Below are 16451 nucleotides of genomic sequence, written 5' to 3'. Positions count from 1 at the left end.
TAAGTACAAAGTTTGATATGTCTTTATTGACATGCCACAGCTGTGTGACTATCATCATTGTCAGAACTTAAAATATTTCCAGAACCCAGCAGGCTCCCTTCTGCTCCTTCTCAGTTAATGTTGCTGCCAGGTGTAACTAGTATTCTGATTTCTATCACCATAAATACCTTTACTTCATATAAATAAATCATACAACATGCATTATTTTATTTCTGGCTTCTTTCAGTCAACGTTTGTGAGATTTATCCATGTGGTTATATGAAGCAAGTTGGTTATTTTCTATTGTTGTGTAGTAGTTCACTGTATGGATAAATAATGACATATTCATGCTATTGATGGACATTTGGGTTTTTCCTTTTTTTCCCCACCTGTTTTGAATAACACTGGCATGAACATTTTTGTTCATGTTATTTTTGGACATATGCACTTATTTCTCTTGGGTATTTATTTGAAGGTAGAATTTCTGGGTCATGGTGTAGACATATGTTTAGCTTAAGCTGACCCAGGCAAATGGCTTTATAACATAGTTGTACTAATTTACATCAGCCTCTGAGAGGTCCCATTGATCTATGTGCTTACCAACACTTGTTATTAGTCTTTAAAAATTATGGTAGGTATGTAGTGATGTTTCATTATGATTTATATTTGCATTTTGTTAATGACTAATGATGTTAGGTATATTTTCATAGTCATTTGAATATCTTTTTTTTTTGTAAAATCCCTGTTAAATTTTTTTGGCTCATTTTATATTAGTTTGTCTCTCTCTTAATGATTTTAGGAATTCTTTTCATATTCTAGCTATGAGTCTTTTGTCATATATGTGTATGTAATTTTGTTTTCTCTGTTTTTGGACAAGTCTGAGTACCTTTTTATTTAATTAAGGAACATTGAGATTTTTGAACTTTTACTTCATATATTTTGCTTATTTTAACCTAGGTTGTTGTAGTCTTTAATTTTAGGAGATTTTCATATATTTGGAATATTAGTGTTTTGTCTGGTATTCACAACAATAGTTTTCCCTGCTTTTCATTTTCTTAACTTTATTTATGGGTATTCTTTTTGCTGCTTAGAAGTTTTATTTTTAATGTTCTCAAATTTATACATCTTTTCTTTTATCACTTTTTAGATTTTGAGTCATAGCTAGGACAGATTTTCCTCACTTTTAAAAATTTTAAATCTCTACTCCATTTGGAATTTATCCTAAACTATGATATGAGAAATGAATCTATTTTGTTTTCCCATATGGTCATCCAGTACTCAGTATCATTTATTAAAACTTTATCTTTTCTCATTTATTTGTGATACTGCCTTCATCATCATATTCAATTACCATATATGCTTAGGTTTATTTTTGGAGTTTTCTATTTTGGATCATTGGTTTGCCTGCTTTTCAATCGTGTAATAGCATACTGTTTTATTTGTAGAGGCTTTATAATACAGTTTAATACCCATTAAATAATATATCATTACTCTTTGTTTTTCAGGGCTTTCTTGGATATTCTTGGCTTTTATTCTTTCATATGAACTTTATTAACTTGTCTAGCTCCAGAAAAAAATAAAACCTGATTGAATCTTTATTGGGATCACAATAAATATTCTTAGGATGCCAAGTTTTCCTATCAAAGACCATGTGTCTTTCAATTGGTTCAACCTATTTTTATGTTTTCAGGAGTATGTTATGGGTTTCCTCATATAGGTTATACAGATTTCTTACTAGTTTTAATGCCGAGGTATTTTATCTCACTTTTTTCCCCCCTTGTACCATTGTAAATGGGGTTTTCTCTTCTCTTTCCCTGTATCTTCTAATTGGTTATTTTGTCTTTGTGAATCCTATTGCTTTCTGCTTAGATATCAGTCAGGGTCCAGTCAGGAGACAGAAACAGCACCAACTTTTTTACTGTTTTAACAGATTATTTAATATAAATGTTGTCTGGTATAAAGGTGTTAAGGAGGTAACTGAAAAGCCCAAGGTATATCAGAAGAAGAAACTTCAGAAAGTCGCTGCTGCCTCCAGGGCCATACAGAAAGGAAAGAGGATGGAGTTAGGGAATCTAGGAGTCTGGGGAAGGGCTCTGTGGAGCTGACACTCAGCCTTTAAGGAGGGGGCTGCTGGGCAGGTGCTGGCCTCTCCAAGCACAGAGGAAGGGCTCGTGGGAGGTGAACTCTGAGGGGAGGACATTGGCTGGCTGGAGCCGGTGTCTCTGAAGAGTACGCGAGGAGGCTGGCTCTGCAATTCTTAGAGAAAGTGAAAACTGCCACTATTGGCATGAGGGCTTATTGCTTAGGGAGAGTCCCAGGAACAGGAAGTGGGCAGGAAGCCAACAGGAAGGAGGGAGTCCCTCCTTCTTCCTCCAGTCTTACAGTTTCCCTCTAGGGTCTTCTGTTGAAGCCACACAAGGAGAAAAAACTCTGTCCAGGTCTATAGTACTAGACACTTAATAAAGAGATCTCACAGGTTTACATGGCCCATAAGTTCTAGTAATAATGAATACATTTTTCACTCATTCTGACAGAGCTGAAAATGGGTTGGCAGAGTCCCATTTCTGCATCACAAAGCTAAGTCCACATGGGTTTTTGGAGCTAAAGGACAATAGCTTAAACTTGGCATAGTATGTTAATTTATTATTTGTCTATTTTACTAAATTCTTTTATTGTTGTAGTTTTACACATGATTCTTTGGGTTTTGTAATCATATAATTTGTAAGTAGAAATACTTTCACACTGTTTTCCAGTTTTCACTGTTAATCTTTTAATCTTGGTTCCTAAAATGTCTAGGACACAATGACTAGAAATAACTAGGAAGTCACACTGCTCTTGCAATAAATAACTCTCTGTTCTTAGAGCAACTTTGGGGGAAGTGTTTGTGTAAGAGGAGAAAGCTTTTCTTTATGGTCCTCTTTGCTGACTGATTAGAGAAATCCAACACAGGACAGACTATTTCTCAGCTATGCCTAGTACCCCCAAGGTGCCTATGAAATATTAAATGCTGCTGAGGTAGATGTGTAGTTTGCCTATATTCATCCAGACTCCTTGCTCTGATCTGGTTACACCAACTCTGTCTTCTTCTAACATGTGATCAAGACTGGTCCAAAGAGGACATTCCCTTTGTGTTGCTAGTATGATTGGTTCAGGGCTTGAAATGTGATCTTGGCCGGCCAGTGATGCTCGTTGTTCTCAGAATTTTTGCTAAAGTTATTGGGAAGAGAAGCTTTCTCTCTCTTCTTTGGGTCTCTTCAGCTATTTGTTTCTAAGCCTGATCCTTTCTTTCAGTGGCTCTCTTTGCTTCCAACTGGAGAAAGCTAATTCAGGGAAGCAACTGAGACAGATTTCTGATGATTTCATTTGAGCACCTGAATCTACCTGGGTCTGAATTTTACGTCTAAAGCCCTTGACACATGAACACTAAGTTCCTTTCTTCCTTTTTTTTTTTTTAAACTTAAAGTAGTTTGAGTTGGGTGTTCCATTCCTTACAATTAAACAAGTCCTAAATGATCAAGTAATAATTGTATTAATTATTACTAACACTGGCAGGCCATGTAAGTCTGTGAGCTCTCTTTACTGAGTGTCCAGTACTACAGACCGGGACAGGTTTACTAGGATTTCCATAGTGTTCACATATTTTTCTGTGCTGTGAGCAATATTCTTGATTCTGGTGCTCTCACCTCTGCTGTGGGCTTCTTGCCTCCGTCTCGTTGTGATATCTTCCTGTTCTTTCTTGAGGACAGTCATGCACCAGGGCTCAGCCCCCAGGGCTGCTACTGCTCTCAAGCCCTGGACATTGGAATACTTTTGGCTTAAGATCCAAATAATTAGGGAACTACAACAAACTGCAACCCACCTCCTCCACCTTCTGGTCCTATCTGCTCTTATGTTGTGTTTCTGTTGCAGAGATTGGCTGAGATGAGCTCCTTTGAATGGCATCGCCTTACCACCTAACTGGGGACTCCAGGTACATCACATTTTGGCTTCTACATTTGATCTCTGTTTGAATCCTTGTAGCCACCCTTTCTTGAGGGTTGCTATGTGTCCTCTCTGGATGAAACTGCTGTGGAGCATCCAGAGATGAGTAAAGCATGGTCTCTGCCCTCAAGGGAGAAACAGACAGGAAGCAAGTGTAAACTTGACGTGTGACTATAGGAATGAGCAATAGGTTAACCAGAGATGATCAGTTCAGTTTGGTTTGGTCATTCAGTCAGCAAATAGGACAAGCATTATTTCAAACCCCCTCCTGGCAAGAGAGAGAAGACCAATACAAGACACTCCTTGGAAAACCATAAACAGCAGCATTATTTCACTGGTCATTTCAACTGGTCCCAAGGCAGTGCCATCTGGATGGGCAGACAACCAGAGGTGAGGACTAATTTTGCAGGCGAGGAAGCAGAGTCATCTTAGAGACATGGGGTAATCTGCTCAAGGACACGCAACATAGTCAGAGAAGTGTTTCGATCAGAGTTGCAGGATTGTCGTGCTTTCCTCCTGGCTCCTTGCATTCCTGGGAAATTTGGCTGCAGATACAGAAGCAGAATGTAGAGGCACAGGGTGTGTGTATGTGCAAATGAACACTTTCTTTTCAGTAATTTCAAGGAAGGTACAAAGGAGCTGGTAAATAAAGCTGTGTGAAGTTGATTGAAATTTTCTCAATTTGCATGATTATTATTACCATTAATCAAGATAAACCTTTATTGTGTGCTGACAGTATAGCTAACCCAGTGCCAAACACTGATGTGGACACAGTGTTCAAAAAAGTAAAACAAAGACAGAAATCTATAAAGCAGCAGGAGAAGACACATCACCTAAGTGAGCAAAGGCAAATTGCCTCCTGGTTTCATTTTGTTTCTCTTTTCACATGGAGAGGTTTGTGCCCCAATTGCAAAGACCCCCCCCCCACCCAGCTCCCAGCTCCTATAATTTGCATGATGTTTGTCCATTAAGAACACAATGTTTTGCTCAAAAATCATTCCAGCTATACTCATATTCTTTCCATTTTGCACCATCTCCCTTTTGGATCAGGAATAAAAACAGTAGTCATGCTTTGCAAAACTTTCATTATGAGAACTGAGAAGAAAAGTAATAAAAGAGGGATGCTCTCAAGAGGAAAACTTGGAAGAAGCATAATGTATCAACCAAGTAAAAGGAGGAATTACACAAAACTGCCTTCTAGCTTACGACTGTATCAGACATGGGGAGAAAAGAATAAGCCAGGTTGATTAAAACAACTTATCACCTTTAAAAAAAATTCAGGATGATGAAGCTGGGGCATATAAATTATACCTCCGCCCGTCCAGCTAGGAGAGCACAGCAGCCTGGTTGCTAGGATGGAATTCTCCAGGGTATCACTGTAATCTTTATATCCCTCCCTTATCTCTTGCTTTCTTTTTGCAGTTGATGTTTGTTTGCTTCGGTAAGTGAAAGCTTTTTTTTTCTTTCTGTTATTTCCAGCCCTGAAAGCTGACTTTCTTACTCTCTAATGGGAAGCATCATACGAAGAACAGAGCGGGCTTACACAAAGTGCCTGTCACTGTGGTGGGTATGTGGTAGCCATCCCTTGTATTTTGGGGCACCCTCTCCTTTTCTGACATCCACGTCCTGCAGGGTGGTAAGAACCATGACAGAGGGACGGAACAAGGACCATGTGGGACCAGAGCACAGGTGGGCAGCTGTGCCTGGTAAGTATGGGAGGGCCTCACTTCTGAGGTTAGCCTGAACCAAGATGGAATTTACTAGGCAGGCCAGGAGAATGACCGAAGGAGAACGGCAAGGGCGCACAGGGGAGACACAGCACCGTGCTTTTGGGAGGTGGCATGAGGTCTGATTGAAGGTGGGACTGGAGTGCTGAGTATGATGGGCTGGGAGCTGGCAAGAAACAGGCCTAGAAAGGAAGGCAGAGGCCAGATGAGAAAAGGCAGTGCCTGCCTGCAAAGGAACTGGCATAGCTGGGAGTCTCTGAGCATGTGAGGGACTGGATCAAATCGCATTCATGCTTGATTTTCTCTGTTATGACTTTGCAAATGAAGATGAGTACCACTAGCAGAGCATGTTGGCTGGTGGTGGGAATTTGTTTGAAATGAATCTCTTATCTCCTTCTCCCTTTTCCTTAGGGAACAGTCACATGGGCTGTGAGATGAGTAGCCTGGGTGACTATGGGCATCTTTAGTTCCTGAGTGGAACAATGTTAATCTGGAGTGCAAGCCTGGGGCCTGCACAGTTATGTGCTTACCTCGAAGATATTTAGCTGTGGCTGCAAAGAATTGCTCTACCATGGAAGGGTGACTATAAGGGGATCTGGAGTTAATGGGTGATTTAGGTGATTCCTGTGTGGGGCTGAGAGAGCCATCACCCTTTAAAGTAGAAAGTTTGCACAACACCAGCTAGGAGATGACTTGGGGAGTTCTTATAGCCCAGTAGAAGCTGATAGAAAATGCTAAGTGGGTTGAATGAGCCTCCAGACTTTGGGGTTTGGGGACAGCTTTAACCATAAGGAGAAGCAGCTCCAGTCCCTGGGCTGCAGGAATATCTAATGGGCTGTAATCATCTCTTGGCTACTAGAAGCCAGGGGATCCCCACAACTGTGACCATATCCCTGAGTGTTTCTTTCTTATCACCAAATCCTGACTCTGCCATTTGGAAATAATAGGGAAAGGATGAGAGAGGGAGGGAGATGATTATCCACTCAGGTCATGCAGCAAGTTCCTGGGGCAGCCGTGACTCCTGACTCTGGGCAAGTGTTCTTTCTCTGGTGATCCATGTAGATAGCTTAATTCCAAGTGCTATGAGGAGTGATGACTGAATACAGGGATTTTTATAGCCTTGTTGGGGAAATAAGACTAAACTAAGAAAACTTAATAGTTATAATGGTAGTTATTATCATAGCCACCATTTGTGGAGCACTTACTGTGTGCCAGGCACTCTACAGGATATTCTTATACTTTTTGGCTATTATGAGCTGAGCACATAAATTGGTAATAATATTCCCATTGTACAGATGAAACTGAAGCTCAAAAGGATGAGGTCACTTGCCCAAGATCCATATGACTTCTAAGGGGACAAGGAGCTGGTCTGTGATGTGCTTACCACTGAGACACCAGACTCCGTCACATTAGATACTTCATGAATATTTGATGGATGAATGAATGGGTAGCCACATAGCTGAAGAGTGCCCAAGGGGGGTTTGAAATCCAAGGCTGCTATTCAGGAGCAATTCTAAAGACTTAGAAACAGAAGGCAGCAGAATGTCATTGCTAGAATCAGTATGGGGCAACAAACAGTTGAGGAGATCCAGAGATAGAATTCACTGTGGTCTTGTAGTGGTTAGAGAAGATGTCCTTGAATGGTGGAGTTTGAGCAAGGCTTGGGTGGTCAGTCAAAATTTGGGTGGCTGGAGGGGAGAGGTCAGGCTGTTCTGGGTGGCTTGAGAGGCCAGAGATGTCACAGGAAAGAGCTTAGCTTCTGGGGTCAGATTTTGCAGGGTTCAAAAATATGACTGTACCACTAGGAGGTTTGTGCCTTAGTTTTCTCATCTGCAGCTGGGAGAGGTTCCACCTGTTCTATGTAATGACTTTCACCAGAGTGTTGGCACACAGTAATGGTGAAATAAATAACTAGTTGTTACCAGGTCAAAGCAAAGCAGTTTTTTTTGTTTGGAGTACGTAGAAGAGTTGGGAAGCTAGCATGGAATCAGAATGCCTGGGCGTGGAAAGCAGAATAAGGAATCTGAATTTTACTTTCTGTTTCAAAAAGTTTAATGACTCTGACAAGGACAACATTGTTGCTGACTTTTTCTTTCATTCCTGGCTTATCATGAATTGAAAAGTGGGCCCTTTGTTGAAAGAACTTGAGTGTCCCCAGTCACCAGATAATTTCTGTATCTTGTTTTGTGTCCTGTAAAATGTTGTTTTTTTGGGAGGCTTGGATGGTAACCTCTGCGGAGGCCCATGAATGGAAGCCAATCTGTAAACAAAAGCAAAAGCCAAAAAGCCCTTAAAAGACGATAGACCAATTAATAAACTCAAAGCCCAGAGAAAGGCAAACTCTACAAAAGCCCTTGAGCAAACTGTGAAACCAGTGCTAGCCTTGTCACTATAACCACTGCCCTGAGAGATGACTGCAATATTTGCAGCCTTTTTGCACGTTAATGCCTAAAAAACTCAATAATCATGTTTGCAGACATGGAACTTATTTAGGAAACAGCTAATTTTCTGTGATCATTGGCTTGGGATGCTGGCATTTGGGGAAATCTTGCAAGTGGGTAAAGATGCCAGCCTTCATCCCAACAGACAGATTAGCACTGAATTCTGTTATTCAGTGAGCATTCTTCATTCATTGCATTAGAGCATTTGATAAGATGGAGTTCTATTATTTCTACTACATATTGATACATCAGATTGCTTAATTTTTCCAGACAATGTATCTCTATTCTTTTGCCCATGTTTTCTCAGTCCTCCTCCATCACTGCTTCTTTCAGAAGACTGAAACCCAGAAGTGAAATGTCAGAATAAATACAACCCGAAGAAGTCGAGGCATCCCAAAGGCCATGGTCTTGGCATATTGGGCATTGAAAAGTATTCATCTGAAAACTGCTGTCAGTCTTATAAAGACAGCATTTCCCATTTAGGGCTCTGCAGAGAGAGAGATGGGAAAGTTAAGATGGTTCAGAAAGGCGTCATAGACAAAGAACTAAAACATGTAATTGAATAGAAATATTTAAAGGAGATATGATAGTTTGAAGCACAGAGGAGAGGCTTGGATACAACATAAGACTTTTGAACAGTTATCAAGTCCCCTAAGAAGAAGGATGAAGGTAACCTATTGTCCCAGGTAAGCAGTAGTGAGTGATGAAAAGGTAGGATGAATGGGTTTGGTAAAATCAGGAAGAGTTGGGTTCCCATCTTGAATTCACCCCAAATTACTGTGAAACATCAGACATGGTGCTTGGGCTCCTTTGGTCCTCAATTCATCATCTGTGAAATGGGCGTGTAACACTGATTTCATGGGACTGTTTAAAGGAATGAAATTTTATGTGCTGAGTGCCTAGGATAGTGCTTGGCATCTCAGAGGTACTCACTAAATGGTAGTTAATGGGGATAATAACATGTAAATAACGTTTTCCTGCAAGAAAGCCATGAGTTAAATAAAGCATGTTGTCTTAACCTGCTATATTGTGATGTAATCTTGTCTGGAGGCAGAAGAACAGCTTGATAAAATCTGGAATTTGTGAGATGTATTTGGGAAGCAGAAACATGAGTGTTAGACTTAGTTGTGAGTGATTATCGGAAGCCAGGTCAGAGGAGAAAATAATTGTTCTTGAGAAACATCAGAGAGTTGCCTTTAGTCTCTGTAGGGGACTCACTTATGTCTGATAACCTTGGCCCAAGCCTTGATGGCTGTTGCCATAGAAATCAGCCCATGTGCACAGCAGGGGTTCATGTCGCACAGCTTCTGGCTCATGCAAACAGAGCCGGGCTCCAGAAGTGAGAAGGCAGGTCTTTATCCCTGAGTGGAGGTCCCGGCACCTGCCAAACAGTTGAATCAGCTCAATTTATGAAGTCCTAGGAGCCCTGGCCCAGAGAGGAGACCAGACCAAGACATCCTGCCGTGGTAGCATTCACATCCCTAAATGATCAACATGCAACTGAAAAACAAAATTCAAACATCAGTCCCAGATCAGTGGACAACCTATGAGACAATGACTTCCCACAGGAAGCAAAGGCCCTGAATGTTTTTACACCATGTAGTGGTTCTCTCTGAAACACTGTGTTCTTTTTCAGGAAATGAAGGCCCAGCTCAGGGACTGCCCAGCTCTGTTCTTGGCTCTTGGGCTTCTGCTTTCTTCCAGGGGGTGCGGAAGTCCATCAGCTCTCCTCTTACAAATGGAAAGTGGCTTTTCACTTTACAACATGATAAAAATTGTATGAAATTCAACGCTGTTTTTTCCCCCACTCTTCTCACAAATTATAAGAAATGGCTCAATCTACATGAAGGCAGGTTTCATTTCCCCGGGTACTGAGTTTATATATCACATTTTTCAACTTGGAGAGTATTTTAAAAGCCTAACTTTTATAACCCCCTGACAAAGGAAGACGAGAAATGCTTTTGATCAAAGTACTTTCTGCCCAAGTTTGACATCGGGTGGGCTGATGGCTGGTTGGGATGGGGACCGAGAAATTTCACCAATGAGAAGATCCGAGGAGAGGTAGAGACCTGAATCTTGGAGTGAAAAAATAACTTCTTAGGCTATTATCATGTGGTTTGCTAGAATTTCAGTTGTGAACCCACAGAGCTAGTGAAGTTTACTCTCTGTGCTGCTCTGTGCTAATGCACAGCTACCTGGACTTGCCAAGAAACTTGGCGGGGGTTCCAAGGTTGCAGACACCTGAAACTTGGTAAGAGTGCATGCATTGACACTTTCCCTTTTTCAGTTAACCCCCTTCCCCTCCCAAGGACCTCCCTCCCACAGGCACCCTGCATAGCAAGCAGAATGGTAGAGAAGAGTTACCCCTAGAAAGTTCTGTTTTCAAGACCCTTATAATTTAAGACAAAACGAGTTTATTTTCTAGAGATTCTAACCTTCGGTTTCATGTGCTTGACGCTGGGTGTGCATATGCTCATGCAATAGTCTGGCCCTGAGAAAAGCTCAGTTCAGGGTGTTCTCGAAGAGGGAGGCCAGTTACGGTTGGAAGAAAGAAAGGTCCTCTGGCCCTGTCTCTCCTGCAGAGCCTGGGAGAAGACTAAAGACCCACGTAAATGGGCTCCCTCCCCCTCTGCCACCCCTGCCAGGACCTAGTGCCTTTCTAGGGCAATGGACCTCAGCCTTTGTGTCTAGCACAGAGGTTCTCAAACTTGAGAAGACATCAGAATCCCTGGGGGTGGGAAAGGCTTGTGAACCATGCAGATTTCCAGGCCCCAAGAGTGTTGATTCAGTTAATCTGAGGTGGGACTTGGGGATCTGTATTTCAACCAGCTCCCTGGGGTGGCTCATGGGTCACACTTAGGGTGTTCCTGGAAGACCTCTCATGCTGAAAAAATCCCATCTTTCTCCATATGGACTGGTAGTGCCAGAAATACAATCGGTTTCCCAAGGTGACAAACTTATTTATATTCTTCTTTACTTTGGCCTTTTCCTCTCCCACACACTCAGCAATGACCTCCTCCCCCTCTCTCATTCTCCAGGGTGAGGAGGAAAGAGGCTGGGGTGTCAGCCAGTCGTTAGGGTAAAGGCTAGGATTTGGGGGCTGCTGGCTGTAGCCTCATACCTGAGCACAAAGGTTAACAATTCCCTGACTGTCATGGGCCTAAAGGAAATAGTGTGTGTGGAGTCTCTGGATTTATGGAGGGGCTCACCTGCTGTGTTCTAGGTATGCAGGCACCATTCCAGACTTTCTTGTGTGGCATCTGTCCAGGTGCTGTGCCCATCCTGGGGGCCGAGGTTCATCAGAAAAGGTGCCTGCCTTACCTCTGAGGGTCCCTGCAGCCTTGCTTAGGTTGTGCCTGTGAACAGATTCAGGAAAATGAGAGGCATGAGAATGTTGCCCAGCACAAATGTCAGACAGGTATAAGCTAAAGAAGTCATTGTTGACCCCAACGGGGCAAGGGTAAGTATTTGGCACTTGTCACTGTGAGAGAATGGGTTGGGGGGAAGGAGAGAGGGAGGGAGAGAGGACAGAAGAGAAAGGATAGGAAAAGAAGCTTGGAGGAATCTAATCTTTCTTGTTCCATCTCAGTCTAACTTGATCCAATTCCTGTGATGGCCAGGAGTAATAAATATCGCCTAGAGCCAAAAGATGATGATGTCCCTGGGCCAGGGTTTAGAATTCTTTCTCCACCGGAGTAGTGAGGCCTGACACATAGGTGGGGTGCTTTCCAAAAGCTTAATGCCATTGAATGAGTGGCCCTGTGCATCAGGGCAGAGCCCTCAGGCACCCAGTCAGCATTGCCCCCTGGACAGTTTTTCGGTGCCAGGCTTTATGCTGAGTGCTGAGACTGCCAGGACCAGGAGGAAGCAAGCCCTGCCAAGAAGCTTCCAATCTAAAGAGACAAAGAAATGAGAGCATTGTGGTCATGGCTGTGATGTGACAAAGCATCCTTGAGGTCAGGTGGCTTGGCCTAAAGATCTCTGCTTGGCCACTTAGAAACTGGGACTTGGGCAAGTCACCTAACCTCTTTGAGCATCAGGACTTCTATGAAGTTGGGAGCACCACTGGGTGGAAATATAAACTATAAACTTGGGTTATAATTATGCCTATTCTATGGAGTTATTGAGGGGATTAAAGAAAATAATGACTATGCATTTTTGATACATTGTAACCATAATAATCATATTAGCCTAGATGTAATATTATTATTATTAGTAGTAGTAGTAGCAATAGTAAAAGTCTGAGTGGTAATAGTTGTAGTAGTAGATGTAATAGCATTAGACAAGTGTTCCCCAAATGCACAGAACACCTCACAGGGAGCTAAGAAGTTAGTTGAATTCAGGGGACACGATTAAGTGGTTTTTATTGCTGCTCTTGCTTCTGGTGGAGGAACTCAAGGGGGTGCTTAGCAGGGTAGAAGCTGGACAGATGCTCAACGTAACTGCAGTCAAAGAGGTTTGGAAAGTCCCCATGCAAAGCTCAGGCCTTCAGTTTTTCTGGATGCCGGCCCAAGATGTCCAAACTCAAAGATGAAGCATATTTTGTCCCTGCAAAGTAAAAGCTTCATTTTCTGGTAGAGCTGACAGTGTCTGGCCAAGTCTGGTAGCTGCTATGTTAAAGAAGCCGGAGGCCAGGAGGGGAAATCTCCAAAGGAGGGAGCTTTAGGGTTAGAGGTCACCAGCATGGTGTGTGTGTGTGAGGTGCTGGCTGTTGGTATTATTTTTGTTCATTCACTGATTCATTAAACTATTTAACAAGCATTTTAGAATTCATAAATATTACAGGTACTAATTAACATCTATTAAGTGCAAGATGCTTGCCTTGCCCAAGGTCACACAGCTGATGAAGGGGTCTTGGGGTTCAGCTTTAGCCACCAGAAGGTCCTTGGTATAAACTGTGCCTCTGGGGATAGAATTCATCAATCCTGGAGAGGGGCTAGTTGTTGGACCTTTTTCCCCATTCATTTGTGAATTCATTTCAATGGTTTATTGAGTCATTTGTTCATCCATTCAATAAATCATGTTAGAATTTATTTATCCCAGAAATGTTAATTGAATGCCTACAAATGCTAGGATGTCTACTATGTGCTGTCTGCTGGTGTGAGGTTTTCCCCCCACATGAGAGCAGAGGGCCACTGGAGTGTTTTAAATATAAGGTGACTCACTCGACATGACACAGCCCGTAAATGTTCATGGTGGGAATTGCGCTTCACCTTGCTATAGCTCATTGTTTTATGTTTAACCAGTGGTCACTTGAGATAGTTCAGGGCAAGAGCATTATTACCTCTCTGCCAAGTGTCTAGACTTGAGATTTTCCTTGTGCTAATGACTAGGTGGTGAGTGCTGTGTGGATTGTCTGCAGATGTGGTGGGCAGCACTTCCAGCCATCCTGGGTGCACAAGCCACTCCTCCCACCTAGGGATGGGCTCTGTTTCTCCTCGTCTTCGAGGAAGGCTGGATTTGTGACTTGCTTTGACCAGAGAAGGCGGTGGACTTAATGCTGGGTCAGTTTCCAGCCTAGTCCTTAAGAGACCTGGCAGCTCCTGCTCTCACTGTCTTGGAAGCCCTGCAAAGGGAGGGTGAGAGCCTATGAAAAGAGAGAGACTCAACCATCCCATACCATTCTGGTCTTTTCTCAGCTTAGTTGCCAGACATGTGAATGAAGCCACCTTTGATCCTCTGGCATAATAAACCCACCCAGCTGACACCACACAGAGCAGAAACCATCCATGCTAAGCTCTGTCCAAACTGCAAAGTCATGAGCAAATAAATGACTGCTGCGTGACGTCACTGACTTCTGGGGTAGTTTGTTATGCAGCAGTAGAGAACAGAGATGAGCATCCTAATTATTATCATAATTAATTCTCACAGCAACCTTTACAGCACCCAGCCCACTGGGTTAATTTATCCTTTCACTGTGAGTATGCAGAACCTGGCCTGACATCCAAAAAGTTAAGGGCTTTACAGATAAGGAGACTAAAGCAGGAAGGCTAGGTAACTTGCCTAAGGTCATCCATTAGTCATGGGGAGGTGGGTTTCAAACCCAGGCAGTCTGGTTGCAGCATGCCTGCTCGAGCTAGCCACTGTGCACTGCCATTCCAGGTTCTCCCAGCAACTTTGGGTGACTGTACAGTTTCTGCTCCGAGTCAGACACTTAGCTGTGCCACCATCCTGAGTTTGATTGTGTGTGGGCTGATGAGTTTTGGCCTGAACCAAGTCCACACTTGGACTGCTCACACTGGCCATCCCATAGATGTTGTATTGCAGGCAGCAGAGGAACAGGTATACATACGTACATGTCTCCTGAGAACCAGCCCCACTACCAGCTGGGCCATTCAGAACCGGTGCCTGGCAGGGCATGGCCTTCTTACACCTGAAGGGCTGTGTGTTCCTCCAGGTGAAGGGGAACCTGTCACTTCGGACCTGGAGGACCCCTTTCCAGATCTGAGGGGAGCCATGTCTCATCCACACAGATAAGGTTTCCTGAGATGCCACTCAAGCCAGCAGGGAAGATGCAAGTTCTTCTGGCATCATTTTGAATGTATTTGAATGTCAGGAGCTCAGAGCACACACTGGCTGCAGCCTGGCACGGGACGTGCACGAAGCACTGCCTTACCATCTTCCTGATCTCCCGAGGTGAGCTTGGAATCAGCAGCAGCGTTTTGCTGGTGAGGAAATGGACGGCCAGAGTTTGCACAGCCCCCAGTGCTCATTTCCTGCCCCCTGCCTCCCAAAAAAAGCCCATAAAAGCCGCCACCAGCTGCAGGATTCCCAGTGTGCTCCTATCTGTTCCAGGAGTGCTCAGCTGTGCTGGGAACCCAGCGGTCAGTGAGGTGCCCAGACCAGAGCTCTGCTCCCGCGGGGCTCACGTTTGAGGCAGAACATGTCTTTCCCAGATGAAGAGGTGGAAGGAAGTCACCCCTCACTGTTTACTGTGACCCTTGAAATTGGCAAGGCATCCGATGCCAGCTGTTGTAGGGATCCTGTATTTACCTTTAATGAGCTATTTATTCAGTAGCTTGTAAATGAACCCCCACTCCTTTACTTTGCCAGTGCGCATATAAATACATGCCCTGGGCTGAACCAGCTCCCCTGGGGGTCCCAGGTCTGGGATAAACAGGCTCAATGAAAAGGCAACAAAATTTTTCTCCAGCAGGTGGAGTTCAAGAAAGTTATAGGGAAAGTTCTAGTTAAAGGGCACGTGTGGATCTGAGTCAAAAAATCTGAGCCTGGGAGAAAAAGGCCAATTAATTAGACTTTGTTCATTTGTTTGTTTAGTATTTATTTGGCACTCAGAACTGTTTAAGAGTTTGTTTGTAATGGAAAAATAGTACTACTAATAAAATTAAATTATTTTAGGCTGCAGAAGGTTTAGGATCCAGCTGAGCCGGGCATAGCCACGTGGAAAGGCTGAGTGGTGATACAGAACAGTGGACAGAGCACAAAACGGACAATCCAGGTGGTGACGGCCACAGCAGGTCTCAGAAGGCATGATGCCCGTGCACTGCAGCATCTGGGGATTTTTGAGTTGATGCAAACATGCTGGGGCTCAAAACATGGGTAGGCAGAAAAGGTCATTTGAGTGAACAATAGTGCAATTTAATGATAAGGAAGGAAAGGAGATAAGAGCAAGGTGGGTAGGGGTAGTGAGAAGTCTTGTGCCCTCCTGGAGTGTGGAGGAGAAGCTTCCTTTGGAGGTCAATTGGCACAACCCTCTCACTTCACACCGGAGCAGAGGGAGGTACCCAGAGGTGGCCTGGGGGGTGGTCCAGACCAGGGCCGGGGCCTCTGTGCCCTCTCTACAAGTCCACAGTGTCCTCATCCATGGGGGACTAGCTCCGTGGAGGCGGGGTACAGTTGGAGCCAGTCCGGGGTGGGCAGGTCTTGGATAGCAGGCTGAGGCTTTCAAAGTGTATGCTGGAGGCAATAGGAAGCTACTGAGGATTTCTGAGCAGGGAGTCTTGTTATAATATTAATATTTCATTAAGAATAGTTGGTAAGTCAGTGTTGAAAATTCCCTATTAGACATTTTCTGCCTTAACCCTGCCTCTCCATGATTTCTGCCAGAAAGTTCACATTTCTGGCCGCTTTATCATGCAGAGCAAATTCTTGATCACCTTTGGGTCCCCAACTTGCTCTGGGGTCTTACCCTTGACTCTCACAGCTTCATAAGGCATTTCTTCAGTCAATGCAGTGTTTGCTCCAAAAAGATTTTGTGGAACGGAATACCCTCCATCTTTCTCTGTATATGTAGTACCAAAGGTTATGCCTAAACTGTCATATTATTTATAAAATCTCCAACTGGACATAGACCCTAGCCCCA

General features: G+C 43.5%; 1 long non-coding RNA gene across 1 annotated transcript in view; it reads left to right on the top strand.

Moving 5' to 3' along the window:
- Positions 1-5542, top strand: part of LOC140850558 (uncharacterized) — a 65237-nt gene extending 59695 nt beyond the window's left edge. The window contains exons 2-3 of the long non-coding RNA XR_012133492.1: positions 3889-3949; positions 5440-5542. This is a non-coding gene — a long non-coding RNA (uncharacterized lncRNA). The remainder of the gene's footprint in view (positions 1-3888; positions 3950-5439) is intronic.
- The last annotated feature ends 10909 nt before the right edge of the window (positions 5543-16451 follow it).

Source organism: Manis javanica, chromosome 7, assembly GCF_040802235.1.
Source record: "Manis javanica isolate MJ-LG chromosome 7, MJ_LKY, whole genome shotgun sequence".
Classification (NCBI taxonomy): domain Eukaryota; kingdom Metazoa; phylum Chordata; class Mammalia; order Pholidota; family Manidae; genus Manis; species Manis javanica.
This window is presented reverse-complemented; position numbering and strand designations above follow the sequence as displayed.